Raw genomic sequence first — 26,188 nt, 5'->3', positions numbered from 1 at the left:
GGGAGCTTCTCTGACCTGGAACACCTCTTACCCACACCCTATCCAGGTACCCAGCCCATCCTGGCATGGAGGCTGTCGTCCCCGGGGTGTCGCCGTCCACCATGGGTTGGAGCAGGCCACTGGGAGGAGAGACTGAACTTCTCCTCCCTGGCCAGCTGCAGCGTGTGGGTCTGGCAGCGAGAAGGCACGGTGCCTGGGGCCTGCACTCTCCCCAGCCATCTCCCGGCCCGGGCGCGGGGGTCGGGGGCGGGTTACAGCACTGAACGACAAGTAAAAGCACCATGAAAGGTTTAAAGAGAGATTCTCGGAGAATGCAGCAAGTTTCATATTAGTATCTTTAACAGCACTTGTCCCTACTTTTGAACACAGGTGCCACTTTCATTTCCCACTGGACCCCACACATGACGTAGCTGGCCCCTGGCTCACTGAGGTGCATTAAAGTGAACTCCCAAGGCAAGTGGCATTTGTCAGTTCCCTGGGATCTTATTTAGTCCTTTTGGACCTTAACCTGCCAGGACAACCCCAGCAGGGCCCCAAATCCTAGATGGGTGATAGAAGTATGGGCAGAATCGCCACTCCCCTGGCAGGCCAGGGAAGACTGCAGCATTCCAGAGATGTCAACCAAAGTGCCCAGGACATTCCCGAGTGGCAGAGATGGGACTGCCTTGCAAAGCGCAAGAGAGGGAGTGGGGATGTACTGGGAAGGCGGTGTTCAGGTTAAAGCCCTCAGATTTTCCATTAGGATCTAAGCCCAGCTCCAGCACCAGCATGATCCTGAGCTGGGGCAGCTGGGCACCCGGAACCACCGCTCACTGCACAGGGAGGGACCTTCTGAAGACAGACCCTGTGGTACATAAGCGACCCAACCGAATTATTGCACTATAATAAGAAAACATGTTTTCAGTTAGAGAATATATGCTGATTAATTCAACTGAGGGTTTTTGAAGGTCCGTTAAGTCAGAAACTTATTGTTTAAGCAAAATTGGAACATCACTGAGTTTCCAAGAACACCTTCTTTTTCTAATGATTAGTCAAGTGATTTGCCCAAGATTCACTCCATGGCTGGTAACTTGTACACAGGGTCTTGGAATATTTTATAGGAAAGTTATTTTAAAATACTCGATGCAGCCTATAGCCATGCTACTCTGAACAAGTCCGGTCCCGTCTGATCTTGCGAGCTAAGCAGGGTTGGGCCTGGATAGTACTTGGATGGGAGACCACCTAGGAAGACCAGGTGCTGTGGGCATAAAAAAATAAAAAATAAAAATAATAAGGGACTGTAAACTGACAAGTTCCTTGCAATCTGTGAGGTGAACAACCAAGGGTTGCCTTGCCTAAAAAAAACAAAAACAAAAACAAAAAAACAAAAACAAACAAAAACCACGATGCAGCTATAATTTATCTCTTGCTGCAGGAGAGGATGCTGGGCGGCCCCTTGAACAATACCCAGTGGAAAGGTGCATTAGGTAGGTTACACTGCAGCATGAACGTGCCGAGGTGGCCCTCTCCGTCTTGTCTTACCCACAGAAAAGCAGTGCAATGACACTAAGTGTACGCACAAGTTTTGGGTGAAATCTTCATTCGGCAGCCCTTTGACAAACTTTCATCTACCATGGATTAGGTCTTAGGCTTCATTTTCATTGAATAATTATCCAGTGCTATGCAATAGAAAAAGTAATAAACGATAATCACAAATGGAACCCGCCACCTTGCAACCTATATTCTGACCAGAGCTGCTTTTTGCTTGGTTGTCACCTTTCTCTCAAGTCCTGTGTGATGGAATGTTTAAATGAAGCAATCTGTTCATATTTCAGCCATAAACACACACCTCTCATTCAAGAGTTTGTGTAATGATTTTTCCGAAGGTCAATTACTAAACCTAAAAACTTGCTGATCTTGTTTGATACCACTGTGATTTTCCTTATCAGTCCCTCCTATGTCTTTTGCAGGGCTGAATCAAGCATGATATTCTTTTTATTTGTATTTTCGTTTTATTGTTATCCTCTTAATATAAACCTCTTTGATCGCTATCAACTGTAAAACCTGTGCCTGGCTAAATACAATAGGTGGATCTCTGAAGCATTACATGCAAATTGAATTTTTGTAAATTGAATCACATTTATTCTTAGACTATAATTTCAGAAGTATAGTCCGAAAGAATGTACATTGCTTCAAGAGATGGCGAAATAATTTCAGATGCCTATTTGGAATTATTAAATGAATATGCCTACATCTTTTCACTTTGTATAGAATATATATGGTGGGATCAATAAATAAGAAATGAAAAAAATCCACCGTCTAACATTTTACCTGAAGAGTGAACACATTTTTATTTATTTACTTGCTATTTATTTATTTATTATTTATTTATTTATTTATTATTTGTGTGTGTGTGGAAACATTACCTGCATTTTAAATTCAGGATGCAGAATTTAGGTTGGTGCTTTCTCTGGCTGTGGTTGATTCAATTACTTCACTCACAGGGATCAGGCTTTGAGCCCAATTCTATGCAATTTACATTTTGCCATTAGCTTATTTTGACAGTTTGGGATTGTCATCTGGAATGTTTAATCCACTTCTGACCTTGACTAACACCTCAGAAATAGTTCCGTTTTCTCTTTTCAACATGAGTCAATATAGTCCAGGATATAAATCCTACTGAAAAATTCAAAGGGGAGAGGGATATAGGTGCAGAATGAAACTGACTTTTGTTGAGTGTCTTCTATGTCAAGTTCAAAGCCAGGTACCCTAGAAACATTATTTCTCACTTCATCCTACGTCAATGCTAGGAAGAATATTATAGCATCCATCTGACAGTTGAGGAAACTGGTTTAGAGACCTTAATTAACCTGCCTGAAGGCACGGTAATAAGGGCAGCACGGTATAAGGGAGGCGTGAGGATTTGGGAATCAATTAGACACTGGATCAGAATATCTGCAGGACACTGGGAAAGATATTCCCTAAGCCTCAGCTTCTCCATTTACAAAAGACACCTTCTTCCAGATTCATTGTGAAGGCAAAAAATAATACACACACAATACCTAGCATACAATAGGTGCTCAGTAAATTACGGCAATGATTATATACTGAACTCAACTTCACAGCCAGTGCTCTTTACAGGACAGAACCCATTTAAAACGGCAGCATACCTAAGGAAACCTAGAAACCTCATAATAATCCCTCAAAGAATAGTGTTCTTAGAAAAAGCCCATGAAAAATTGAGGTATCTGTTTTTTTTCCCTTCTCCTAGATATCCCTAACAAAAATTGACAAAAGAACAGAGTGACCAATGTTCTTCAGAACAACATGCCCAAGTTTCATTGTGACTACTGCGATACACACCTCACGCATGACTCTCCATCTGCGAGAAAGACACACTGCAAGGGAAGGAAACACAAAGAGAATGGGAAAGACTACTATCAGAAATGGATGGAAGAGCAGGCTCAGAGCCTGATTAAGAAAACAACTGTGGCATTTCAACAAGCAAAGAGGCCTCCCACTCCAGTCTCCACTCCTCCTCCTACAGGGGCAATGATCCTACCTCCCCCTAGTCTCCCAGGTCCTTCTTGCCCTGGCATGATGCCAGCACCCTGATGGAGGGCCCTCCTATGATGCCAATGATGGGCCCTCCTCCTCCTCCTGGGCGGATGACTGTGGGACCTGCTCCTAGAATGAGGCCACCTATGGGAGGCCACATGCCAATGATGCCAGGGCCCCCAGTGATGAGACCTCCCGCCCATCTCGTGATGGTCCCACTGGCCAGGAATGACTCAACCAGACAGATATAGAGGGCGGGGAGCCTCTTTCTATCAGTTTTGTATTACTCGTTCAACTTTGCCAGGAGATTATGGTGCTACGACTCTGGATGTTTTCTAATAACATGACAAGGAAGGCTCGTTCCTTCTTCCTATCAAAGAGAGAGCAGTTTTGGAGGGGAGCAGTGAGACCAAAAAAAAAAAAAAGCAATTTTCATTTTTTCATTTGTATGGTGAAATGTGGAAATAAAATTGTCAGCTCTTTTAGTTAAAAAAAAAAAATCAGCAAAAGAGTCAGCAACACAAGAGCCATGAACAAGCTGATTTCTAACCCTGACTCCAACATGAGCTGCATGACGTTGGGAGAGTCGTTTAATCCTCTGAGCATCAGCTTCCTCATGTGAAAATGGCAAAGCTGGATGAGATAATCGCTCAGATGGCCTTCTAGCTTTAAAAGTCTGTGATTCTCATTTGACCAGAACCTGGGAGACAAATCTCAAGTCTTCTTTGTGTGACTCTTTTCTTTAATAAGTCTGTCAGACAGAACTAAACATAAAGAAGTGAATGATCAGTTGATCATTTAAAAGCCCATTTCCTCATTCTCCGTTCCAGTTTATCAGGAATCTTGTCATTGAACCATACATGTAAGCTAGAGCCAGAAAAAGTACCTACAATAGAGCTGCTTTCAGCCAAGACGGGCTGAAACCAACCAAAGTTGATGATGAGAGATAACTGCTGGTCTGCATGTATCGTAGACCATGTAACTCTCCATGTCAAATTAAAAATTGAAAAGGCTCTTTGAGCAACAAGAGCGGCTTTTCTGTAGCTTCAGTATCTGCCATCAGCAAACAAAATTAACCATCAGAGGGCCATTCAATAAAGGACTCGCCCGCTGTTGCATTTTGTCAGGTCCACAAACCTGTGCTGTAATGGATATAAGGATATATCGGCATCAGCCACCGTTTAAAACACAAGGCCCAGTACTCTCTTCCAACAAGCCTTTGCAATGGTCATTTACTAAACCAAAAAGCGAAAAGGTATAATTGATTAAAATTATCTTGACTCCTGCTTAATCTTTTTAACGTATATATTTCCGATCCAATCTTTAAGAGAGTATGACTCAGTAACTCAAGTCAATAAATATTAATAGAGTATCTGCTATTTGCTAAGGTCTGAGGTAGGCATTGTGGATACAGAACAAAGACAAAGGATTTTTAAATCAACGAAACGTGATATCTGCCTTAAAGAAACTAATGGTTTAATAATTTCCCTACCTATAAAGCATGTTTGAGCTCTAAGACTTAAACATGGGAACATAGCTAAATTTTTTTTTAAAAAAAAAGGTTTGAAATGAATTTTCTCTACAGATGGAAGAAGCTCAGTCCACTGGGAGAGATGTTGAGAGGTGTGAGGGAGGAAGGACCGACAGCCCTGCAATATTCTCTGTCCCTTAGGTCAAGGTTGATGATTCCCCACACGTTTCTTTGGGGTTTGTGACCCTAACCAGGATGTGGAAAAGGGAGAGGAGCGAGTGGGATGGACAAAGTTGGCAGCAACGTTGTCTTGTGATATGCTTTCATCTCATTCAAATTTATATGTGTGAGAATAAATAAAAGATTAAGTAAGTCTCGTTCAGCTGCCATCCAGCTAAAAATATGGCTTTTGGCCTAAACAGAAGATAGGTGAAGGGAGAAGCAAGTACGGGAGATGAGAAATCATTTCCCTCTCCTTAGTTACTCTCTCAGTTATAAGGAGAGAATTAGGCTGATATTTTATGATCTGATTTGGCGACGAAATTTAATTTAAAGGCTGATATCTGTACATGGAGATTTGTGATGTGGAAGATTCTACTCCAAGTATGTTATCTTAGTGATTCATACAGTTTGTAATCAGAAACCCTGATTAATTTTTAGAAGTTTTCTTTATACAGTTATTGATATACACAAATCATATGCGGGATGCATATTTTATCCACATTACATGCAACGAAGGGAATGAACACTGGTTTATGCTGAATATATAGCTCATGAGCTTTTAAAATAACTCTTCGAATGTTTTTTGAAAAATCAAAATCATATCATGTTCTGCATTTTGAACTTGCTAAAGACAATACTGTAATTTTTTCCTATGACATGTTGTAAAGAAATACAAAACCTTCAGTGAGTCTCAACAAGAAAAACACTTGATTGTCAGCATCTCGCTACGTCCCCTCGTGGTCTCCCTACCACTCCCACCCTGATTTAGGATGCAGTGGCCTCTGCAATCACTTCCTGTCTTCCCCCTTCAACTCCTCCCCCCATACCTGCCAGATTTAGTCATAAACTTCCAGAGTTTTCATAACATTCACCTGTGCAGTCTTCAACATCTCCTCAATGCTTGCAAGGCAAAACTTAAACACCTGAATTTCACACTCAGAGTTCAACTAACTGGCTCCAGCACACCAGTTCAGCCTTTTCTTTGGTCCAGTAAAGCTGGGAATTCGCCATGGAACTTTCGTCGACACTCTTCTGCCTCGAGTGCCCTTTCTCTCATTTGTCTTTATCCCCTACCTATTCATTAAAGTCTTTTCACGACTCCCTCCTTGATCACTCCAGCCTAGGAGTCTCACAGCACGAGTTCTCAAGTCTTGGAAAATGCCATCCTCTCTCGCCTGCTCACATCTCTTACGTTTCTATTTAACTTTCTTTGTCTGGCGCATGTCTTGCTTCTCATGAAGTCAGAGACCATAAATTATACTCCTTTCTAATCTTCATGCATCTAGGAAAATAGGAGCTCTATTGAGTTTGTGTTTTTTAATATTTTCACCTTGATAATATTAAATATTAAATAAATAGTCCTTTTTTAAAAAATGAATCAGTTGATCCATTGTTAGGAAAAGACTATAAGAATGATTAGTCAGGTATAAGAGAGATAGTAACAATCCTCAGAAAGTCAAAGCAGGCTGTTTTTTGCAATGCTGGTAAATAGTTTGGATATGCTTGGTCAGTTATTTAACTCACAGAGCAGGTATTGGAAAAATTTACATACGATTTTCCCTTATTGGAGACACAGTAGGAATAGGGGTAGTTTTAATGTTACCACCTTTTCTGATGATACCCAACTCCATTAGTCTCCAAAGGAGAACTGTTCCTTTGGAGGGAAATGGGAAAAATTCTGTGAGGTCATCCACGTGGAAAGAGGACCTGCAGAGTCCCTTAACAAAGTAGCACTAAGAATTCTAGGGTTGGCAATGGAGGGAAAATAGGGGCGAAGTAGAGAGGGGCAAAGAACTCCGTGGTCCCCAAACTCAGAGATCTCCATTCCCTTGGGAAATATCTTTAATAATTATTGCTTCCACCAGCAGAATGGGCTCAGGGGTTTGCTCCTCCTTTAAAGCTCTAGATCAAGAAAAGATAAACTACTCTTTCCTCCATCAATCATGCCCTTTCCTGTAAAGCTGAAGGATGAATCTCCATGTGGGCTGGAATCACTAACCCATGCCTGCGAATTCTTGTTTCAGAGGTATTTTTTCTCTTTGATCATCATTTCTGGTCCTACCACATGTAAATGAATGTATCAATTTCCTTACAGTGGCTGTCAGGAATTCTGAGAGTTGTCCAGAGATAGAAACATCCTGAAGGACAGGTGTGGCTTCTTCTGGTATGTGGAGAAATGGGCTCCTTATATCTGGGATAAGAGTTAACTTTAATATAAAGAATCAGGATAATCACCTCAATTAATATTTTTACAAGGGAGACTAGAATAGACTTTTCTTCATTCCTCATTCTTCCTACATAGAGCTCTGGTTATTCATTTTGAACTTTAGGATATCCTTTCCCGAATATAGTAGATCATAAAGTTTGAACTGGAAGGAGACAACAGTGTGATCTTTTTAAAAGGAAGTCATTGCTTCTGTACATTTTAGAGACAAACTACATTTGAGTAAGTTATAATAAGGCTGGAAAAAGAGGAGTATTAGTCTTGAAAGATTTAGAAAATAGAAGTATGTATACGATTGTTCACAATATATGCAGGAATACTTTTCTTATAAAAGACAGTGATGTGCAATAAAATTGTCATCAAGCATGGTGCCTATGACCATAACTGAAAAATGTAGTAGATACTCAATTGTTATTAGTTGGATACATGAGTGTACTGGACAACAGTGATGTAGAATCAAGATCATAATGCTAACTATTCTTGGACATAGCACATGTTATTTACTCTATATTATTTGTGATCCTTACAAGATTAGAGATAATAGAATTATATACTCTTTTTGCAGGTGAGGAAACTTAGATTTAGTGAGGCTAAGTAACTTGCTTGAGGTTATACACCTAAGGAATGGTGGAGTCAGTGTTTGATTTTAGAGTTCTCACTGAAAAAACTTGTTTTTTTTTTTTTTTTTGTCCTACCACAGGGGGAAAAATAACACCTCTAGTAGAAAGACGCAGATTCTTTTTTCTAACAAATTTCTGTTACCAATTTGATCCCTGCCATGCCAACTTCCTGTCCCATTCCTTTCCATGATATCGCTATTGCCAGTGTACCTTAAGAGAGTCTCAGAGCTTGACTGGCTCAAGACTTCAGCCAGTCTCTAAGAGGCTTCTAGATTCAAAGGGGCTCACAGGTAAAAATCTAGTTGCAGAAGTATTTAGAGATTGGTGTCAATGCTGCTAGGGGCCTAGATCAAACTTGTAAGGAAGTGTTCAACTTAGAAGTGCAGGTGTTAGGGTTTGCATTACTTAGGATCCTTCTGGCTACAAGTCACAGGAAAACAATGTGAAAATGTGTCTCACAAGAAAAGAACTTCAAAGGTAGAGTAAGTTCCAGGCCCATTACAATCAGCTACCCAATGCTGCCATGAACAACCTAGTTTCTCTCTCATTCGTTCTCAGCTGATTTTTCTTACAGAAGATGCAAGATGGCTGCCAGGGAGAGAGAGAAAGAGGGAGAAGAGGGAGGGAGGGAGATAAGAAGGCAGGGAGAGGGAGGGGAGAGAGAGGGGGCGAGGGGGAGAGAGAGAGAGAGAGAGAGAGAGAGAGAGAGAGAGAGAGAGAGAGAGAGAGAGAGAAGAACATGGGGAAGAAGTCATGAAATATTTTTCCTTCAACCTAATTAGGGTGACCAGTCACATGCCTGCTCATGGATTAATAATGATTGCCAGGGGAAAGCCATATCCTAATTTGGGAGTAAAAGTCTGAAAAAAAAAGGGAAGTTGTGTTAGGCAGATAGAGGAGTATGGACTCTGGGTGGGTAACATTGAAGTGCTACTCTTAAGAGAAATGGTTCGAATGATTTTAAAAAATGAGATAGATACCAATGATCCAACGAGTGGCCAAGTGGACTACATCCTTGAGGCTGATCCTCCCAGCCCAACACATTACTGTAATTTGGGAAAAGTACGTAACACACATATTTACATATTTTTAGCTTTTTAAAGGAGGAGTCATAATGTTTTAGCCATTTCATTGGCAAAACTCTGATAAAGGGGATTGCTGTCAGGAATTTACAAAGAAAAAAACAAGTTATGTAAATAATTACACATTCAGAGAGATAGTGCTGTTCACTTTGAATAGTCTAGATAACTTGCACAAAATGGTCATTTTGTTGTTTTATGTAAATCTTTGACAACTTCCCATTTAATAACTCTGAACATCCTCATTAGAAGACAGCTCAACCTGATGCATCCGACTGTAGACTGGGAAGCTAGGTGACCTGAACTGAATTCTCTACCTTGCCACTTAAAAACTAAACAGTCTCAGCCAATCATTTAACTCTCCGCAACTCAGTTTCCTCCTCTACATATAAAATGGAAATAAGAAGAGCAGTGATACGGTCGCTCTCAGAATTAAAGGAGATAATAAATACACAGTACTGAGAACAGTGACTAGCCCAGAGTGCTATATGTGTGATAGATAAAATAAGCACCCCAGCGTTTACAAAGAAATGGTCTACTCTGCCTTTCCTCGTGTACTGCATGCCGATTGCATATTTCCCTACACATCCCTGGACCCGAGGGCTTACTCTGTTGAGTGCTCAGGGAGGCCCTCTCAAGGCCCCGATTTTGTTCTTTACTCCGGCATAAATAAATGGTCTAAAATCTGCTAGCATCCGACTTCATAGGTCAGTTTTTCTTATTTCATAGAAAACCAAATGGAAGATTGGAATTGCCAGCTGTCTGGTGTTTAATAGGGAATTTTTCCCTTTCCCTCCCCACCATTTTTTTTTTATAGTTCACCTATCATATTCGTGTGCAATTGAATGTCTTTCCCGTATACTATACTTGCCAACTCTATCTCTAGTAATTATTCCGTTTTAGTCCACTGCGATGTACCTGCCAACAATCTGAAATGTGCAGGTGGTGGCTGCTCAGCACTGCCTGCCTCACTCTCTCTCCCATTTGCATGCACCCTGTGGTGGCAACCTAATGTGATGGCTCTGACACCATGCACAATGGAGACAATGACAGGAGGCCAGGACTGCACAAGTGCCTCTTCTATTTACCATCCAGATGATTTTTTTTTTTTTTGCATTCCCTTTCCCTTCTTTTCCTCAGAGAGGAAGTGAGAGCCTGCACACACTATGCTTTATGCACTTGTAAAATACAGAAGAGTAAATGTCCTTGGTGCCTCAGGAGGCATACAGCCCCTTCCCATCCCCTCCACATACGCGTCACATCTACCCTAAACAATTAAACAACACGATTCATTGGTGACCCCTTTTGACTCATGAGAGTACATTTTTTTTTTTTTTGACTTGCCAAAGTACGGGATATAGAATACAAAAATTTATTCTATGTTCCTTTAGGGAATGCAACATATAACAGCCAAACACGAAGGGTTTTGCTCTAACATGCCATTTTTGCTCATCGATTTCTTTCTCTCTATTTTCTCCAAAAAAAAAAACCCTTCAGGGTTGGAATTTTCTAAGATTGGACTGAACTTAACCATTATCTAAAAAAAAAAAAAAAAAAAAAAATTCATTATTTCAAAATTGTTGAGTTACATTCTTTCAATTATTTTTGAATTATGGAAAAAGCAGTTTTCCCACTCTAACAATGAACTCCAATTATTTACTGGTCTGACTCAAAAATAGCGATCAGCTCCAATCTGACTAGACTAGTCTTTCATGTAGAGTGAAAAGGAATCCAAATTTGAAGTAGCATGTTTGGAGCCCTTAACATCATGAATTTCTGAAATTACAAGCCTGAGTGTGCAATTATTACATTTTTGTCTCGATCTTTTTTAAAGTGCTTCTGTTAAAACTCTCATTTTGAAGCAGCTCCAATAAGGTATTAGCGACATAAAGGCAAGAAGCTTCAGACATTTTCTGAATCTACTCTCCGAGTAAAAGTGTAGGTTAAATGCCTCGTACAGCCTCCCCCCGTTTTCAGAGCCCTGTCCTTGGCCAGTTCTCTTTTCTCAGACAGGACTTAGGTCCACTCTTCCCTCCAGTTGCTTCTGACCCTTCTTGCTCCATCCTGGCCTCTTTTCCTTCCCAAGTGCCAGCCTCTTTGTGCTTCTTTCTCTCATTAATATATTTTTTTCAAAGGTATAATGAAATACAAGGACATACAGGAAACACTGATATCTCCTGAGAGTATAAAGGGCTACGTCCACTTTTTTATCCTTCCCCAGGTGCTCGCTCTCAGATTAAAGTTACTTAACTACCTCTTAGATGTCTCAACACTCAAAATAAAGACTGACAAGTCTCACAGTTTATAACTTTAAGAAAATGATTTAAGGACTGATTGTGTTATGGTCTAGAAAGGTCCAGGTGCCTTGTGTGCAAGAATCAAAGAAGGAGATTTAGGATTAGCTGGGTTATTTCCTTTATATCATAAATGAAATTGAAGCAAAGAAAGGGGTTTCACTCATACATAATACTCAACCTGCATTTATTGAGGACCAATTGTGTGCCAGCAACTGCACGGGGTAAAAAACACACACACTCAGGAAAAGCTGACTTGTCAGGAGGAGGCACGTAAATCATTGTGATCCCCGTGGCAAATGCAAAGAAAGATATACAGGAAGTGGGGAGAGCTTGAGGAGGGTCACGGAAAGCAGCCCTCACCTTTGGAGGGTGGAGTCATGGAAAGAGAAGGAACTGTTGCACGGGCTGTGTGAGTTGCTAAGGGGATCCAGGTCTTCAGTTCCCCTTTCTTGGTGACTATAACTCCTGAAGTGAGTTTAAAATGTTGACAGTGTGCTTCCCCTAAGCCCCATTTCCTTTGTTTTCAGACATATGTCCCTTCTGGTCACCACCTAAATAGTCCCGGACCAAAGTGGATTGGCACAGTGCATGCCTATCAACTAAAAACTTTCCGTATTTCCTAGGGCAACACGAACAGGGCTGTACTCCATATTTTGGTTTTCCAGTGATTATTCTTAACAGCAGGAATTCAGAAATAAAATACACAAGAATACAATTCTCTGTCTTAACATCTTTTGTTTCTAAATGTCATAATAAATATATGTCTGAAATTATTTCTATTTAATTGGTTCATTTATTTGTATACTGACTTATTTCTAAAAGGATTTGAGGTGACATATAGAAAGCCACAAAATGTAATAAGATTAAGTAAATAAAGCAATCATAACAAGTAGGCAAATAGGGGATAATAAGATGATCCAAGTGTGCACATTTAAATGACAGATGCACTGAAAGTATATTGTACCTACAACAGCCAAGGGACGGCATAGGAACTTCAGATGGAAATCTGTCCTTTCCAGGTTTTCTTCTTCAAGTGCAGTTACAATGGCAATCGCACCTCAGAGGTCAGCAGTTGTGCCCTTTCCTGTCCCAGCCCTCAACTACCCATTAATGCACTGCTTCTGAAATGGCAGGATGATTTCTTCGTACTGGTTTGTTTTTCGTTGCTTTTAGTTTTCAAAAACAAAATGTTTTTATATTAAATTTTCCAATTTTTATTATCATGACAAAGCTATTTTTATTTATATTTAAAAAAATTTCCAGTTTTATGAGATATCATTGACATGTAATATTGTATAAGATTGAGGTGTGCACCATGATGATTTGATAGACTTATATATAGCAAAATGATTGCCATAGTAGGGTTAGTTAATAACGCATCATCTCATATAATTGTTATTTCTTTTTGCGGTGAGAACATTTAAGAATTACTCTCTTGATAACTTTCAGGTATATAATACGGTATTGTTAACTACAGTCACCATACTGTACATAATGTCACCAGAACTTATTCATCCTAAAAATGAAAGTTTGAACCCTTTGATAGACGTCTCCTCATTTCTCACCACCCCCTACCCAGCCCCAGCCCTTAGCAAAGACCATTCTACTCTGTTTCTATGAATTCAGCATTTTTAGACGATACATAGAAGTGCTACCAGACAGTGTTTTTCCTTCTCTGTCTGACATTTCATTTAGGAGAATGCCTCGAGGTCCATCCATGTTGTCACAAATGGCAGGACTTCCTTCTTTCTTATGGGTGAATATGGGAGGATCCTCCACACTGGTTTTTATAGTGACTATAGCCATTTACATTTCTCAACGTCTTCACCAACATTTGTTATCACTTTTCTTTTTTATAATAGTCATTTTGACCGGTGTGAGGTGGTATCTGAGGTTTTAATTTGCATTTCTCTGATGATTAGTGATGTTGAGTCTCTTTTCATGTGCCTGTTGGCCATCTGTATGTTTTCTTTGAAGAAATGTCTGTTCAGGTACTCTGCCCACTGTTTAATCAGAATTTTTGTTTTTTGTTTGTTTGTTTGCTGTTGAGTTGTATGTGTTCCTTATAACTTTTGGATATCAACCCCTGATCAGATAGATAGATAGTTTGAAAATATTTTCTCCCATTCTGTTGGCTGCCTTTTCATTTTATTGATGGTTTCCTTTGCTGTGCAGAGGCTTTTTAGTTTTATACAGTCTCATTTGTTTATCTTTGCTTTTACGGCTTATATTTTTGGTTTCATATCCAAAATAACTACTGCCAAGACCAATATCAAGGATAATTTCCCCTATGTTTTCTTCTAGGAATTTTATGGTTTCAGATCATATGCTTAAATCTTTAATCCATTTCAGTTGTTCTTGTGGGGTAAAATAGGGGTTCAATTTTATTTTTCTGCATGTGATTATCAACATTTCCCAACACAATTTCTTGAAAAGACTATCTTTTCCCCACTGAATATTCTTGCCTCCTTTGTCAAATATTAATTAATCATATTTAGGAGGATTTATTTCTGGGCTCTCAATTCTCTTCTATTGGTCTATTTTTATGACAGTACCACATCATTTTGATTCCCATAACTTTGTAAAATAGTTTGGAATCAAGAAGTGTGATGTCTTTAACTTTGTTCTTTTTCCTTAGGACTGACCTGGCTATTCGAGGTCTTTTGTGGTTCCATATGAATCTTAGGACTGATTTTTTTTATTTCTGTGAAAAATGTCTTTGGAATTTTGATAGGGATTGCACCGAAACTATAGACAGCTATGGGAAGTATGGACATTTTAACAATATTAATTCTTCTGCTCCATTAACACAGAATATCTTTCTATTTATTTGAATCTTTTTCAGTTTCTTTTATCAATGTTTTGTAGTGTATGTGTCTTTCATCTCTTTGGTTAAATATATTCCTAAGTATTTTATTTTCTTTGATGCTATTACAAATGGAATTGTTCTCTACTTCCTTTTTCAGAGAGTTTGTTGTTAGTGTCTAAAAATGTAACTGATTTCTGTATGGTAATTTTGTATCCTGCAACTTTACTAAACTTTTAAATTAGTTCTAACAGTTTTCTGGTGGAATCTTTAAGATTTTCTTTATATTTGATTGTATCATCTACAAACAGACAATCTTAATTCTTCCTTTCTGATACGAATGCCTTTCTTTATTTCTTTTTCTTGCCAAATTACTTTGGCCAGCACTTCCAGGACAATGTTGAATAGGAATAGTGACTGGTATCCTTATCTTGTTCCTGATCTTGGAATAAAAGATTTCAACCTTTCTTCATTGAGTATATTAGCTGTGAGCTTTCCACATATGACCTTTTTTTTGTTAAGGTACATTCCTTCTATACCCACATTTTTGAGCATTTTTATCATAAAAGTATGTTGTATTTTGTTAACTGGCATCCCAACAGATCATATGACTTCTATTTTCCAGTCTATTTTTATATACCATATTTATTGATTTGCGTATGTTGAACAATCCTTGCATCCTAAGGATAAATCCCACTTTATCATGATGTATAATCCTTTTAATGTGCTGTTGACTTTGGTTTATTAATGTTTTGCTGAGAATTTTTACATCTATATTCATCAGGGATATTGGCCTGTAGTTTTCTTCAAGTGTCCTTATCTGGTTTTAGTATCAAGATAAAATTGACGTCATATAATGAGTTTAGGAGTCTTCCTTTCTGTCCAATTTTTTGGAAGAATTTGAGAAGGATCACTGTTAATTCTTCTTTAATCATTTGGTAGAATTCACCAGGTAAACCCATGTGGTTCTGGGATTTTCTTTGTCAGGAGATTTTTCATTACTGACTCAGTCTCTTTACTCATTATTGGTCTGTTCAGATTTCCTTTTTCTTCATGATTTAGTCTTGGTAGGTTGTATATTTCTAGGAATTTATCTATTATTCTAGGTTATCCAATTTATTGGTGCATAACTGTTCACAGTAGTCCCCTGAATCCTTGCACTTCTGTAGTATCAATTATAATGTCCCTTTAATTTCAGATTTTATTTATCTGAGTCTCTTCTTAGTCCAGGGTTTGTCGTTTTTGTTTATCTAAAAAAACAACCCCAAAAACAAAAAACCAGCTCCTAATTTCATTGATCTTTTATATTATTTCTGAGGTCTCTATTTCATTTATCTCTGCTCTGATCTTTGCTACTTCCTTCTTTCTGCTAACTTTGGGCTTCGTTGTTGTTGTTGTTGTTTGTTTATTTGTTTTTATTTTCTTAAGGTATAAAATTAGGTTGCTTATTTGAGATCATTTTTCTCCCCATCCTGGCATTTATCTCTATAAACTCCTCTCTTAGAATTAATTTTGCTGTATAACATAGATTTTGGTATATTGTGTTTCCATTTTCATTTGTTTCAAGATATTTTCTTTCATTTCTCTTTCAATTTTTTCTTTCATCTATTGGTTGTTCAGAAATATGTTGTCTAGTTTTCACATACTTGTGAATTTTCCAGTTTTCCTCTCGTTATTGATTTCAAGTTTCATAGAATTGTGGTCAGAACAGATACTTGGTATGATTTCATTGTTTTTAAATTTGTCAAGACTTGTAACCTTTCATATGATTTGTCCTGGAGAATATTCCATGTGCACTTGTATATTCTGCTACTATTGGATGGAATGTTCTAATATATCTGTTAGGTTTACTTGATCTAAAGCGTAGTTCAAGGTCAAAATTTACTTATTGATTTTCTGTCTGGATGATCTATCCATTGTTGAAAGTAGGATACTGAAGTCCCTTACTATTAGCGCAACTTTATCTATTTCTTCCTTCAGATTTGTTAGTATTTGCTCAATACATTTGTGTGCTCTGATGTGTGCATATATATTTATGGTTGTTATGTTGGCCATTATATAATAACACTTGTATAGTTTTTAGTTAAACTCTACTTATGAATAGTGAAAGTCTATTTTGTCTGATATACGTATAACTACCCTGCTCCTTTTTGGTTTCCATGTACATGGAATATATTTTTCCATTCCTTCATTTTGAGCCTATATGTATCCTTAAAGCTGACGTGAATATGTTCAATTTTTAAGCAGTAGTTACAGGAGATAGAGCATAGGAAAATGTCTCAAGCCAGCAAAAGATTTTCAAAGAAATGGTTTGGGGGCAAGGATATCAAATCCAGGGTAGTAAAATGTTTCAGGGTAAAATTGAAGTCAAGGATGAAATTATAAAACTCCTTGTTAAGATTTCAGAAAGATGAGACTCGTGGACACTTTCTGCTACACAAAAGACCTTCTAAGGATCTTAAAAATGTGCTTTCAAGGCTCTCCTGAAGAAGCAACAGGCTTCTAAGAATCTTAGAGGCACTGTCCTACTGCAGCTTCTCAGGGAGCCCAAAGTAGAGAGGGGCCTATCTTGTAGGGCTTTGTGGAATGAAATATACTTTAATATACAGGGATTCCACAACATTTTTAAAGGAATTATGTCAGCTGTGATAAAATGAAGAGTACACTTGTTATTGGAGACCTGAGCCACCATGTGAGAAGTCTGAACACCTGACTGGTGAGACTATGTAGAGAGGTCCTGAAACTATGGAGAGAAAGAATGGCCCAGCTTAGTGAAGACTTCTGGTGGTCCTGACTAAGACACCTAACACATGAGTGAAGTCTTTTTGAACTTCCAGACCAGACTAGCCACCAAGAGAATTACCAAGTGACTCCAGCTGATGGCACATTAGGCAGCAGAATATTCTAATTGAACCTTGTTCAAATTCCTGACCAACAGATTATGAGCATAATGAAATGAATAGTAACTTTAAACTATTAACTATGGGACAGTTTCTCAGTTGCAATAGATAATTGGCAAAAAAAAAAAAAAATCTTGTCACCACCAGAATGATCTTAATAACAACAACAATACAGCCATCATGTTTCTCTAGGCTTTAAACCTTTCAATGCTTTCTCACATGATAGGTAACACACAACTCCACAACTCCTGAAAATGATATGTACAGATAGGGAGAATCTGGACCCTGTCTAAATTTCTGTAATGTTTCTTTCACATTAATCTGTGCTTTAAATCAAATATCTTGCATTGTTCCCTGACTGGTTATCCAAATATCCCACAACAGTGTATCCTCTGAGCAGTTATAAAATTGATCTTAATAAATGCGTATCTTGCCAATCCCACGCTTAAAACCCTTTAGTGGTTGTCCTTGAAATAAAGTCCACATTCGGAGCCATTTATCCCTCCAGTCTTTTCTTTGCCATTCTCCCAGCGCTCTTTCTCCGTTGCTTTAAATCTCCTAATAAATTGTGCTAATTCCCACTTCTGGGCTCTGGCTCATGCTATTCAGTTTGCCTGGAACATGTTGTCTCCCAGTTCTCTTGGCTAACTCTTAATCATTGGAATCTTAGTTTAATATTCATCTCTTTAACGAGACTCTGCTTGAGGCTTTGCTCTATGCTTCCACATCTTGGGCTTATGGAAGCTTAGTGCTTATCACCCTCACTCGGACTAAATCTTACCCCAAAAAGTGTGTACGATTTGGGATAAGGTAATTCTAATCAGCTTATGTTTTTACACACCTAAGAAATTGAAATTATTTTTTTCACATTTAATACACTTTTCATTACAAAATAAAAAAGTGAAAAGGAAGAAGATAAACAGCTCACACATTGCTGAAATAGTGGCTCCAAGCCACCATGATGTCCTCATGAAATTTCATGGAAATGGAAATAAAGATACCCAGATTATTTAAAAGATTAAAAGCCTCACTTGTTTTCTCTATAACATGGTAAATTTAAAAGTTCTATGTCTGTTCTATATGTTATAATGCTTTCCAAATCAGTTTTAACTGAAAGGCTACTTTTTCTTTTTTTTTAATAACAGCTTTTAAAGTGAAGGATTTTGTAATAATGGGTTAAAAAAAATGAACCCTGTATTTTCTTCAATTATAATTATGTGGTAAACTTAATGAAATAACTTTGAAAGTACCAGGTTACAATCCCTACCAAAGAAGTCAACTTTTAAAGTTTCTTTATCTCAGAGTCAGTAGAACAATTGGGCCAACTAGACCTTGAAGATTTGTGGATAATTTAGTTCCTCCGGGATGCTACAAAATAATTTGAATGATAATTTTCTTTCTTGCCTCAAGAATGGTACACATCTTGCAAATACTGGGTGCTTAAAAGAAGTTAATTCATCATATACATCGGATGGCTGAGGGGATGTCACCAAGACTTTTGGGACACTCCTCATGTAAAGTCATAGGGTATTATAGTAGTTTACTTCTTGCCTTGTAGTTGCTTTTTCATGATGATAATTTAAAATACTTCCACTTAAAAAAAAATAAACATCAGATCAAGCACTGGCCTTCAAGGGAGTTAACCAATATAGGTGCTACTTAAATGTTTTAAAACAAAGATTTGCTTTGCCATAGAGTAGCTTCCCTTTAATTTAAACCCCATAAAGCAAAATCATGAGAAAACAATGGAGCTTTGTTAAAGAGTAAAAAAAAGATCCTACTCTCCTTTTGTAGTAGATGGAGGAGTGTCCAAATTACTTTCTTCTCTGCATTTAAGTCATAATTGTTTAGAAAAGGATCATGGTTTTATTTTAAAAGTATGATTTCCCATGAACCCTTGACATTTAGTTTATTTTGCAGACTGTGTCCCTATGTCTTGCGCAGCTTCGCACCTAACCTACCAGCACCCATTAGACTTGTTTTCTAGAAGACCGTTTTCCAGTGGACCAACCCACCATCCTCGAGGGAAGGTTGGGACAATTCCCATGTTTCAGGAAAGTCATATGCTCCCCATATGGAGCCGAAGTAGGTAGGTTTACCTGTCTCCCAACTACAAAAGGCAATTCTGGCATATGTGATTTGGCTTGTGCCAAAGTGATGCCTTCCAGGGCTGCATTTAGATGACCCCCAACGCCAGCATTCTGTGCTTATTACGGCTGATAGTAGTGATGTGACAAAAGGCTGCTTCATTGCCACTGACATATTTTTTTATTTCTATCTTCATTTGATACAGTTTAGTTAAAGAGATGCCACTTCATTAAAGGGAAACACTCATTGTGCCTACTGGGAGCACTGTGGTTGGGAGTTGCTCATCACATCTATAATAAACCTTTTTCCCAGTGTTGTGTGTTTTAAATTGATCATAAATTTTTTTTTTTCTTAGCTGAACGTGACACCTCCCAGCTTGGGAATACTTATTGTTATTATTATTTTTTTTTTAAGTAAAAAGTGAATCCACTGGACAATTTCTAATGAACATAAATAAGTAGAAATTTTTTACCCCTGTGCCATTCTCTCTCATTAAACTGCTGTCTTTGGTGACAGAAGCACCAATTTTCAATGTTTCAGAACCCAATAATTACACATAATTTACTTAATTTACTTTCTGTTCTTACACTACAAAGTGGACAACATCAAATCACACAGAGGCACTTAGAATCCATATGGGAAAAAAAAGTTCTAGTAAGTTCCATACTCTGCAGTATCCAGAGTTAAATCTATGTCTCCAGAACTTTATGACACCGTGCCTTCAGCACACAATGAATGTCCTTGGTGTTTAATAACCATTTATTGGTGTGGTTATATTGTTTTATGAAAAAAGGTCTTTCCTCCCCAGAGAATATCAGAAAGCAGCCACTTTTCACTTTTTTTGTAGATACAAGTTTGAGCAAAATTCCAACAAAGAGCATGCAGTGCTAAGGGCAGAGAATAGGCCCCGACAAGGGTATACTTGCTGATTTGCAAGCAAATTTGTACTACAGAAATTCAATTATTAATACAAAACTATGAATGAAAAAAATATTCTGGTCTAGTTCATTAGGGTAGAAGAATCAACTTTCGTACATTGGCAAAGTTCATTTTAAGCATAGGAAGAGATAAGGGCTCTGGAAGTTTCCATGTTTAGATCTTCCAACCACAAACTCAGCCCTTCCCAAACCATGATCTAATCCTCACCATAGCAACCTCTAAGGTTTCTAGTACATCTTGAACGCATTTTGTATCTGCCCCAGGGACTGTGCCTAGATCCAGAATGCTTCCTAGTACCCTGAATCAACTAGGTAAGGACCCGGTGAGCTGTTTGAAATTTTGCTTCAAACGCACCAAGAATCCTAATTTTAAGCATGGCCACAGCTTCAAACCACCAAACCACCCACTGATAAGCCCACCCACTTCTGAGATGGAGAGACTAAGCAAAAACTGTGGGCAGGACTGTTGGGTGCATCCTGAGGCTCACTGTCCATCCCAGTCTCTGTTCTTCCCCTTCCCCAGATGCCACAACAGCCCCTCTGCACAGGTCTCAGGAGTCTTTCTGCCGAAATTCCCCAAGATATAACAAAGAGAAATCATGCAGTGATTTGGGACAAGTCAGACTGTGGTGTAAATGGGTCTAGTGCATACTGGGTTTGTGGGAGGCCCTGTGGCATTTGGGGATGCAGACATCATCTATGGCCCATCTCAAGTGGCCTGTCCTCTGCAGGCTTTCTCTAGTCACTCTAATTAAACATGCTCATTGCCTTTGACTTCCCCTCTGAGGCTCTTATAAGCAGTACTCGTACAGTCATAGGAATAATTTAGAGTACAGCCTGACCCCTCTGGTAAGTCCCCCAGGAGGGCAAGGGCCACTCCTGCTGACCACCATATCCCCAATGTCTGGCATGTAGTAGAAACTTAACAGACATTGGGTCAATAAATAAACAAACTAAGTGGCTAATTAGTAATTGGGTTAAATTAAACATGATGCCCAAATATATCAATTATTTCATTCTCGATTGGGCTTAAAAATGTGAGAGAGGCAATTGTGTCACCTTATTGAAATATTCATTTATTCTGGAATGCTGCTGACTGGTTAGGAACAAGGAGTTGAAAAGCAAGCAATCTGATAAACTGTTTGACATTTGGCAATTACCAACTCTAAGTCCATTTCCCCACTTGCAAAATTTTTAAAAATTAAAAAATATTATTAAATGTACTTAAATAAACATTTTCCCCAGTAACCTTCAAAAATGAACCCAGATACATAGTCTTCCTCCCAGCATTAGAAAGAGATGAGAGAGAGAAGAAAGAAAAACACAATAGGGCAATAGCATTGTTTCCAAGCGTTTCCCCAGTAAGGAGTTGGTCCCTTGCCCTCATCACTCCATCGAGCCCATGAAGTATAGCTCAATGAATAACTAACAGATGATTACATTTATGAGGAAAGAGTACTCACAGCAGACAGCTACTTCCTACAGGTGACAAGCAATCTTCCGCAGGGGCTTCACCTGACGAGTCATTTTGGGACGTGATCACAAGGGTTGGAGACTGATGAAATTATCCTGTCCAACATCAAACACAAAGTGGTTGTAAATCAGCAGAGGCTGTGGCAGAAGGAGAGAAGCTCATTCTTTATGCTTTGCAGACAGTCTTCCACCTGGGGGCTGCATCAAGCATCCTAACAGTCATTAAGTGACCCTACAAAGAGATTTAATTTAAACAAAAAACAGAAAAACATAGGAATATCTATTGACTCAAATCCTTTGGCTGTCTTGAGGAAGTTGATTTGAAAGCAAGTTATATAATTTAAAAACTTGAATATGTTGACGCTAACTCAGCATAGCATGGCAACATGTATAAATAAATAGACGCCTATCTGTTATAACTCTCCATTTGACCTTGCCAGACGACTGTGCAGTGAACTTAGGTTATCATCGTGTTTCTTGAGGATCACTCAGGAAAAGACAAACCAAAATAAAAAGCAAGCCAGCTAGAGTTTAACCTGGTCAAGGGAGTTCCACAGAATCAGAAAATGATCTTGCAAATGCATTCTGTAAAAAGAGAAGGAATAAAATCTGGGTGATTTATTTGTGGTATCTGCTGAACAGCACTTGATTTACACATGATCTAAAGAAATGTGGAGAAACCATTTTGAAGTTGCCCTGTGGACAGATCATATTTTAAGAGTAAAAAATTGGCAGGTTTCATTGAATAGGGAAGGAGCTTTCTAAGGATCCCATTTCCTCATCACTGTGAAAGGGATTTATATGCATTGTTCCCTTTAGTGGTGTTGGGAAGTTCCAGTGTAAATCCTTTAGGTTTCACTGTAGGAACCAGCTACTCAGAGGTTCCCAATGCTTGATGATTTGCACGAAATTGTGGCTTAAAAAAAATGAATGGAAAAACTATTTTTTAAATGGTTATGTTAGAAAGGTAAGCGAGCTTACCCAGGGTCATGTTGCAGTCTTATACAATCCCAACCCCTTCCTGCTTTACTTGCAGAACCTGCTATGCGAGGGCATTTGAGTGGCTCTGCGTGAAAGGCCTTTGCACATTGAAATAGGCTGTTTGAATAGGAATTGTGACTGATGTAAAAATACCCCCTGCATTTTATTTAGTTCTTAATTCTCCATTTGTAATTGAAATGAAGCTTCTAAAATGCCTCATTTCCCTTACATTTTATGAAATCATATACGTTTGATCTCCTAACAGTGTTCTTCGGGTAATTTCACATAGATGATTGAGAGGGATGTTAGGGATATTAGTTTAATATATTTTTTTTTAAATTTAGAACTTCTCACAAAATAGTCAAGAGGCAGGGGAAAAATACCTCTGATGAACTGTATTTGAAAAGAAAAGGAAAGTGAATGTAGCAACGAGCCCCTGAGGTTCCCAAGGAGCATGCTTTCCAGCACTTTATTGATGGCTATTTTTGTGCACGCTCTGCGGTGCTCTCTCGGTAGTTGCACTTTAATTATCCTGCACTTTGTTCAGGGAAGGTATGTATTGGCTCCCAGCCAATGTGGGCTAGGACTCTTCTTGTCACTACAGTGTCTAACAGCATGTACAGAACAATATCCCAATTAGATCTTTAAGTGTTAGAAACATGATACACCAGTGCATTTTTCTCCGAGGCTGATCAGTGGGAAGTTTCAAAAACACACAGAAGGTAAGTTTCATTCTAATCCTTTAAACATCAGCCCAAGAAGGCAGCCAAAGAAGCTGAAAATATAACAGGCCATGTCAATATCTCTTCTGCTTGTAATTTTGTTTATCTTAAAAACAATTCATAGGTCAGAATGATCAAACCATCGTTTTTAAAGCATATTCCTTTTGTTATTGCCACTTCCCAAGACACAACTTCCTATCTTTGGTAACAAAGGGAATTTTTTTGGACTCTAGATTCATGTTTTATTCCCAACTGGAAATTTCTGGATAAATTAACATGAGGGATGCTTTAAGCAACCATGTAACCAACATTCCATTTCAAGTTAATTCTCCAAACTAAAGAAGTGAAATGTATCTCCCTCTCTCGGTTTCTTTCTCTCTTTCTCTTCACCGCTCCAGTATGTCAGATGGGAAAAAAAAAAAAAAAGTATGTGGCAAAGGAAGCAAGCTTCTTTTATTCTTCTACCCTGTTGAGAAAATAATTGTGTAAAATGTCTAGACTAAGTTAAAACTCCAAAGACAGCCTTTAATTTACACCCTGCAATGGGTTAAGAGTCCAGTCAGTCTTCTCTGTTTCTATCAGTCACTCTCTTTATAAGAATTGAACTAAGTCATTTTAAAAGGTAAAGTAGTTAAATTCCTCCCATTGGCCCTACAATCAAACACCACATGCATTATCAGTTCCATTATTAACTCAGTTTTCAGACTGAGCATACGAAGGCTTCAGATACGCCTATGCTGATGATAAATAAGGCTTATAGGAAAGTAGACGGGGACCAAGGGTTAAAACCAAAGGACAACAGATACAGATCTAGGGTCACTGGGGAAGAAGCGAAAAGTTCAGATTTTCACATACCTACGTGTGGCCTCTCTCTCTCTCTCTCTCTCTCACACACACACACACACACACACACACACACACACCATTAGACTTCTTTTATGATAGTAGCACAACAGATACCTTAAGTGTGATTATTTCACTTCTTAAAAAATAAAATATTTCTTCTTTCTATTATTTATTACTCATAATTATGTACTCTTTTCAAAAATACCCTATTAATGCCAACCCCCACCACCAAACGGGGCACACTCCCTCTTTTAAGGTATCGGCTAACATTTGAAGAAAAATGAGTGTCCGAGATGCTATAAGTGAATTACTATAGTATGCTGAAGGAAAAAATGGGATGGTTTTTGGGCAAAGAATTTAAATAAAACTTCAGGTTACCAGTATCAGAGTAACATTTGATTAACATGGCCAATTATAGAATTCTGAGACAAATATGTGTATTAAAACTGCTGTCTTCATCAATCTTCTTTTTCAGGAGCGTCAATCCAAAACTGACTGAGGTGACTGAGGTCTTTGATCCCTTTCCCCAGTTTAAGTTCTACCTGGATCCCCACAGGAAAAGACTGTTTAACTGGAAAAAATTAGTCATCTAATATCCCAAAACATTTTAAGAATCAAAATAAGCATAATGTTTATTAAAGGCATAGAACTGATAAACTCCGAAGGCTTTTATGGATCCTCAAGACAGATATAATCTTGGTAGAGGTGGAAGGGAATTTACTGCTGGCATTTGGAGTTGATTTCAGAGTCTTCTGGTACCCAGATAAAAGGATTTGGAAGCTGATCTGAGAAAATGTTTTTATTAGGAAAATAAGCTAAATAATTAATAATTTAAATTAATCTTGAATAAACTCAAATCAATGACCACATTATACATTTTAATATAGGTTTCTCTCATTGATATGGTAGGTTCCAGAAACATCACAAAATCTTTATTTTCTCCAACATCCCTTTATGGATTAGTAAACTGCCATGAGAAAAGTTGAATGACTTGTCCAAGGTCGCACAGCTGATATGTGGTAGACCAGGACAAGAACTTGTGAATTGACTCTCTCCATACACTTTTCTGTGATGCTCCCAGGTACAACCTGTACATAATTAACAATGCGTGATAAATTCCTGCTTCCAGAAGATGGCCAGCTTGTCGAAATGGAACCACTGCAGTTACAAAGATAATAACTGGCACCCGACATCACCAAGATAGTGACACAGGTCCTTCCTGACTTCCTTCCCAGCACAAGAAGAACAATAAACAACTGCTCAAGAACGAGAACCACTGAGAGAATCCTGGAACACGGGATGAGGTTGAAGCACCCTCCTGCACCGCAGAGACCAAGACAGATGCAGAAGGGTAAGAGAAGCAGCTACACGCTGACCACACTGACCCTACCCCAGGCCGATGCAGCACCATGAAGAGGTCTTCTAGAGCCTCTGGCTCCTCCAGTGGTGGGGGGTGGGGAACAAGGTGGGAGACAACAAGTTACTTCTCATTTCCCTCTCCCACATACTGTGGGTTGCTTTATGGAAGCTACTACTATGATCTTGTCCCATGGAGACTACATGGAAATCTGTGGGGCTCAACCACTGAGAATCTGACTGTAAAGAAAAATTGAGGATGGGCTTGCAACAAGCAGCACATGAATCTTGGCAGATCAAGTTCATACTTGTAGTGCCCAAGTAGTAATGCCACCCAGCAGCTTTGCTCATCTATAGAATCAGGTTGGTGGAGCACTCTGACCACGGAGTACAGATCTGCTTGATTCAAATATCAAATGAGGAGTTTTTCCAGCCTTAAAGCCTTATTTGCAAAAGCCCAGGCCAAGAGCTGAGTCACAGCCTTATCCAATGTGGAGAGTGTCTCCAGGCCTCATGTGACCAGAATGGCTGGCAGGAATACCTGGAAGCTGTGTAATCCAGCAATGCTCGAGTGGAGAAGTTGGTGAGCAGAGCAGATCACCCCCAGCATAAAACTAGTTCCAGGAGT

At 38.7% G+C, this 26,188-nt stretch overlaps 1 long non-coding RNA gene and 2 pseudogenes across 1 annotated transcript in view; 2 read left to right on the top strand and 1 right to left on the bottom strand.

Moving 5' to 3' along the window:
* Nucleotides 1–1,127: 1,127 nt before the first annotated feature.
* Nucleotides 1,128–1,246, top strand: LOC118611025 (annotated as a pseudogene).
* A 2,005-nt stretch (nt 1,247–3,251) lies between these two features.
* Nucleotides 3,252–3,876, top strand: LOC107518113 (annotated as a pseudogene).
* A 17,788-nt stretch (nt 3,877–21,664) lies between these two features.
* Nucleotides 21,665–26,188, bottom strand: part of LOC107518117 — a 192,773-nt gene continuing 188,249 nt past the window's right edge. Inside the window, exon 3 of the long non-coding RNA XR_001598741.2 lies at nt 21,665–21,751. This is a non-coding gene — a long non-coding RNA (uncharacterized LOC107518117). The remainder of the gene's footprint in view (nt 21,752–26,188) is intronic.

Source organism: Rousettus aegyptiacus, unplaced genomic scaffold, assembly GCF_014176215.1.
Source record: "Rousettus aegyptiacus isolate mRouAeg1 unplaced genomic scaffold, mRouAeg1.p scaffold_m13_p_13, whole genome shotgun sequence".
Taxonomy (NCBI): Eukaryota; Metazoa; Chordata; class Mammalia; order Chiroptera; family Pteropodidae; genus Rousettus; species Rousettus aegyptiacus.
Note: the sequence above shows the minus strand (reverse complement) of the source record. Positions and strands in the feature narration are given on the sequence as shown.